The sequence below is a fragment of the Coptis chinensis genome, chromosome 3 (assembly GCF_015680905.1).
Source record: "Coptis chinensis isolate HL-2020 chromosome 3, ASM1568090v1, whole genome shotgun sequence".
NCBI lineage: Eukaryota > Viridiplantae > Streptophyta > Magnoliopsida > Ranunculales > Ranunculaceae > Coptis > Coptis chinensis.
The window spans coordinates 3,900,718-3,906,717 of NC_141458.1; the positions used below are offsets into that span (position 1 = coordinate 3,900,718).

The window sequence follows — 6,000 nt, forward strand, 5'->3', positions numbered from 1 at the left end:
CGTTGGCTACTTGATGGTTCCAAAGGAAAGGGATGGTAAAATATGTATGCAACCACTATCCAAAGAGGCGTAAGAGAAGATACTATTAGCCGGGTTAGAGGACAAGATGACAAGATTTTACCGAAGGAGACACAAGACGAAGGTGGAAGCGGTTTTATTCAAAACAGACGCCACAACGGGTTTAGATGAAGCGAATGAATGGATTCCGGGTTTGAGCTATTTCTCTTTAAATAGTTTTGTACAGCTATTCCATAGGAATTCTCATGCTTTAAAGTAGTCCAATGTGAATGTGGAACCATTGCTTTCAGTTTACTTTGTTCTGTTTTTTATAGCTTTCATGAATTTGTTTATATTAGGTGAATTACTTTGGCTTCAATCCTTGGCTCCTTGCCTACGTTTTTTCCTGGATAAATATTGTTTTGATTAAGTATTGTGAAAACATAAAAGGACAGTTGAGCTAAACGCTAATAACAAATAATTGATTGAGAGATGACCACTATATTTACAAGAGTGGATTAGTGGAACTTATAGATAAACACGAGAAAAAAACTCAATTTCAAGTCTCGGAAAACAAGCACTACTACAGAATGACACATATACCACGGTCAATAAGAACGTTTATACCACGGTTCTTTAAAAAACCGTGGGAAATACTTATATACCACGGCGGAAATTTCTTTGGTTATTGGTTTACTAGTATATGTCACACGCTTAGATGAAAACGTGGGATAAGTTGGGCCATATACCATGGTTAGTTTTTTTCCAAAGATGAGAGTACTCCACATCCCCACTACCTTAAACATAAATAGTGGTATATAAATTTTCCACTTTCTATCGTGGGTTTATGACTTTATGCCAAATAGTCAAATACGCGAAAAAAAAAACACAAAGATTTAAACTCATTCAAATTGATTCCCGCTATTCTCTCGGTCTCTCCCCACAACTTCTACAGCTTCTATTTACTCTTAGGATTCCCGCAATGCTGAGAAACCCAATCACTACACCATCACTACACCATAAGGGCCATTTTGTAACAGGGGCAAAATTTTCATTTGTAACAAATATATCCGTTACTACCTTTCTAACGGATATAACTGTGGAGCTTTTTGGTTTCCGTTAGTATATTTCAATTTATTTTTCCAATTATTATCAAAGCAGTATTTTAATATTTTGTAACAGTCCGGTCCGTTAGGAAACAACTAAAATAATAGCCAAAAGGGTATATTCGAACTAACGGACTAAATTAAATTAAATAGAAAAAAATTGTGCTTTTGGTCTTTATTTTCCATTTTCCATTCGTGTCTCCTCATTCAAACCCTCACAGAGGAAGAAGGAAATAAACCAGTATGCTTTCTCTCTCACTCTCTCACTCTCCCGATCTCCTTTTTTTTTTTCTACCCAAACCCCATCTAGCAAATTTATAAGTGTTTTTTTTAAGCAGACGAACTGCTCAAGTTAGGTTTATTTGGTTCTCTTGTTGATAAATTTGGGAAAATTAAGCTTTGTGTTGAACCGTAAGATTGGACTAAATTTACGCTTTCTCAATTGGGATATTTCGTTGGTTTGGGTTCGATTGGTTAATAAAAAATCAAAAGAATTTTGGTATTAATTAAATAGTTCCAGTTGATCTAAGATTCAGTTTTTCTTACAAATTGTTTATGTTTGATTTCCTAGGTTGTGACTGCTACATAGCTTTTTCTCTCTTCCAACAGACTGATATAAAGAACTTGCTGAAGGCTGCTCCAGTTATGTGTCCACATAAGTATTGCAAGTGAGTCGGTCTTTTTGGCTACTCTAGTTACTTGAGGAGTCATTAGACCTTTCCTTCCAGAATATACTGAAATTTGTAGTTCAACTCTAGTTCATTCCATGCTTTTCTTCTCATGCAGATGATATAATTCCTAGATTAATTGTTGTTTCCCTAAGAAGGTTGAGGAATGAAATTCTTGAAAGTGATTGGTAAGTTTGAGATTAGCCTGTCTACTTTCGGAAATGGTTAACTAGTATGTTTCGGAAGTTTAAATCGTTTGTACTACAGCCAACATGAACTATATAACCTTTTTTCTTGATTGCCAAACTTTCATAATTTTAAAACCATAGATCTTGTCTTTTTGAACTTTAAGGCATCTTCTGAAGGTCTCATCTTGAGATGAACTTCAATATTATACGCGCAAAGGCTTCCATTTGTCTCTTTGAACTTGCAATTGAAGCATTCCTTCTTATTGTCGCTCTTACAAGCCATTGGATTTTTTTTTTTTCGTTTTTATTCTCCCATTTGATTCCTTCTTATTTGTATTGATTAATCCACCAAAAGGTCAATGAGCACGCATTTTCCTAAAACTTCGCTTTGGTTAATGATGTTTCCCTCGGTCACTTTTTCCCGTGCTTCTACACCAACAAATCGCTTCCGCCCGCAAACAGATGGAGTTAGGATGCCTAAGGAGCTGTTTGTACCTTGGACTCTCTACTTTCTAAAGAGGGATGTGGACAGCAGTAGCAAGAGAAGCACTATCGAAGCAAAGGTAGGGAATCTTGCTCTCTCGGAGAGAGACCATGTTAAAAGTATAACCTTTGAAAGTATTGTTTTCATTAGAGCACAATGAATGAAAGTTAGTGTAAATTGTGTTTCTTTGGAATTTTTCATCGTAATATTTTATGTTGATTATAGGTTGTTTATATATTGGTATTAGAGCAAAATGCCTCGTGATTTCGTCATTGGATGCACATATCTTGAAGAAGGATTGCATAGGTTTGTTTCTATCTTTTTGTTTTGGAAATTCTTTCAAATGTTAACATGTATAGTGTTTTATCTCCGCTTAGTATATAAGACGACTGAATGACAATATAGAATCTTGAGAAGATATTAGGAGTATGTTATAATAGGTCCGCTTTGTCATGTTTACTATTGTTCACTCCATCGACATTTACTTGTAGGGGTTTGCGAGAATGTCGAGTATTTGGAAGCTCCGGGTCGCCAAGAAGGTGTTGCCTTTGGGTCGATCTACGACCAAAACGAATGAGGAGATCAAATGCATCACTAGGTAACACCATGCCTGCAAGTAGCGAGATGCATCCCTTCAAAGTGTTAGTGAGGTTTCGTGAAAGTGTTGGGCCCGGGCGCTTCCACGATGGTCCAACCAAGAGCAACAAATAAATAGTGAAGTTGACTCAGTTCAATCAATCCCCGCATTCTGGATGCTCTTCCCGAGGAGTTGTGTGCTGAAGTTCTTTCCACTCAACATGGTCAAGCAAAGACACCTTCAAATTCACAACCTCGGTCTGCAGCAGATATTTAAAACAGTAAGTCACAAATTTCGAGTGGGTTTGAGGATAGAAGAGATACTACATTTTCAACTATGGAAAATGGGATTTATAGTAGTGGGAATAATAATAATGGTTGTTATTTTGCAACTAGTTATGAATACGCTTATGTTTTAGGCCAATATGAAAGAGATTTGAGTTATGGTGATTGTGGGGATTAGGTGAGAGAGCAATCCGGCTTTAGTGGACTTGACATTGGTGGATACCTTGGTGGGCAACTTGGCAATCTATTAAGTTTAAAGCACCGTAAAGTGTCTTCACCGAGAATCTTTCAAAATTAACTTTGAGTGGATCCTAAGTTGTACAGATAACTTTGAGTGGATCCTAAGTTGCCTGCACTACACCGAATTTAAGAATTAGGACACACTCTTGGGACTATATACCCCGCCTCTAATTAGGGAGGCACGCGGAGAGAGCAGCAACGATGCTCGCTAAGGGTGTAAAAAGGCTGCCGTTGATAAGGTCAATGCCGAGGCACGTGAGCATGCCGAACGCGGCCTTCTTGTCGCAGAGAATACAAGCTCGAAGCACGCGAAGGGCAGCAGCCGATGCTAAGGAAAGAGCAGAAGGTAGCTGCGCGAAGCAAGAGAGAGCTTTGCTGTTGCAAGAGTTGAAGCAGACGCACGGCAAAGAGCAGAGCAAGCTTCTGCTGAGAGGGCAACTGCAGAGGCTTGTGAGAGGGCTGCTACAGAGGCTCGTGAGAGGGCTGCTGCAAGAGAGAGTCAACAAAAGAATGAGAATGATCTTGAGTCTTTCTTCGGCGGTAGAGCTAGCAGTGCACCAAGGCCTAACAGAACCACAACTTCGGTACGCTTTAGGGGAATAAGATTAGAAGCAAGATATTGTTTTTTTTTTTTTTTGAAATATTAGCGACTATTATTTTCGCCTTTGTTTTCTGCATCGAGTCTACTTTGAGTCCCAATTGAAAAAAAAAACCAAAGACTGAAACGACCCGGCCGGACATCTTCTTCGAACCTCGTCGACCATGCGGAAGGCATCCTCAACTACAAATATTGTTGATGATCTCACTTCAATCTTTGGAGGTAATCTTGTTGATTTTACACTTTCTCTTGTGCCAAGAAGAAGCCTTCCCGGCAATAGTAATCAAGAGAGCTCCCGAAAAGTATGCTAATTGCTTAAATTCTACTTTGTTAAAGGTGCTTCATCATCCGGAGAATTCCGGGGCGTTGAGGGGAAACCAAGAAAGACGAAGAGCGAGACCGATCGCCACCAACGCATACCGCGAGCCAGCTGTCCGTGGAGATTAGCTTTTCTCTATTTGTTTGTGTTTATGATTATCTTTACTTGTCATCTTATAAATGTAGAAAACCTATTCAAGTGCATTGACTAGTTTCATACTAAATTATTCATCAATATTATTTCTCTTTTTTATGAAAATTGTTGTCAAGTTTTTTATGGAGTCCCCTGTCCTCAAGCAAAAGCATTGGTAGAAAAGAATGAGCGTGACCGTCAAACTCGGAGAGATTAGACAGAGACATGTAAGTTTTGCGATCAACACTCATTCATGTTTTGCTCCTAACATTATGAGTTTATATATAAAAATGCCTCTGCTGTAGATATTAACACTTCCATCCAATCAGTTTTTTTAGATGCTTAGCACTTATAAAGGAGTTGTGTTTCTCATGTATGCCTTCTATTGAGCACTTGAAATAGACATACTTCTCAAAATCGCTTATTGTGAAGTGCGGTCCTCACATTGCAAAGGGTTGATGGGAAACGAGTTCCGCTGAAGTGGGACAAGATCAAGGTAAACAAATCCTACACATTATTGTCTTTTTCTTTGAAAAGTATATGTTTACATATGTTGTGAGTCTATATGTTAGGGCCCATATCAACTAGGTGGCACAGAGTGTGGGTATTATACAATGAAGTTTATGAGGGAAATAGTAGAAGCTTGTTCAACTGGATCATTTGAAAATAAGGTATTCGAAAGTTTTGACAAACACTTTATTTGGCTCAACGACTTCGCCTTATTCTTATATAGTAACTCCACATGTTGTGCTTTGACTCATCCAGATAACAAATTTAGAATTGAAGGAGACATACACGCAAGATGAACTTGACGGTGTTCGACTCGATATTATTCAGTTCATCGGGGAAAATGGGGTGTTTCAAATCGAAGCGAATGAGGATGAGTTTTAGCTATGTTCGGATCCCTCCAGTTTAATTTATGAGTCTTACATTTTTAATTTATGAAAAGGAATTTGAAGTTTGTTTTCTTAGTGCACTCAAAAAATTAATGGAAGTTTTTTTTATTATTATTATTATATTTTTTTGCAATGTTTGATAGTTTATTGTACATTTTGGAATTTGTTGGGAAGATGGAAATGTTGTATGTAGGCAGGCTATGTAAATTTTGTTATGCAGGTTCGGTTTTTAAGTGGAAAACTGTTACTAGCATTATTATTAATATATATATATATACCACGGTTTGGCATAAACCGTAGTGTTTAGTATAACTATATACCACGGTATTATAACACATACACTAATATAAACCACGGTTTCAATAGCTTATATGCCACGGTTATGTTGACAACCGTGGTATATAATGGGCATTACAAACCACGGTTCTTTAAAAAACCGTGGTATCCGTTAAACATATATACCACAGTTTTGCTATTATTATATACCACACCACCTATTGTCACGGTTGTA

At 37.6% G+C, this 6,000-nt stretch overlaps 1 long non-coding RNA gene across 1 annotated transcript; it reads left to right on the top strand.

Moving 5' to 3' along the window:
- Positions 1-4,875: 4,875 nt before the first annotated feature.
- LOC147507363 (uncharacterized) lies at positions 4,876-5,722 on the top strand. Its single transcript, XR_015216180.1, has 3 exons — positions 4,876-5,089; positions 5,166-5,264; positions 5,359-5,722. It is a non-coding gene; the product is annotated as an uncharacterized LOC147507363 (long non-coding RNA).
- Positions 5,723-6,000: the final 278 nt, after the last annotated feature.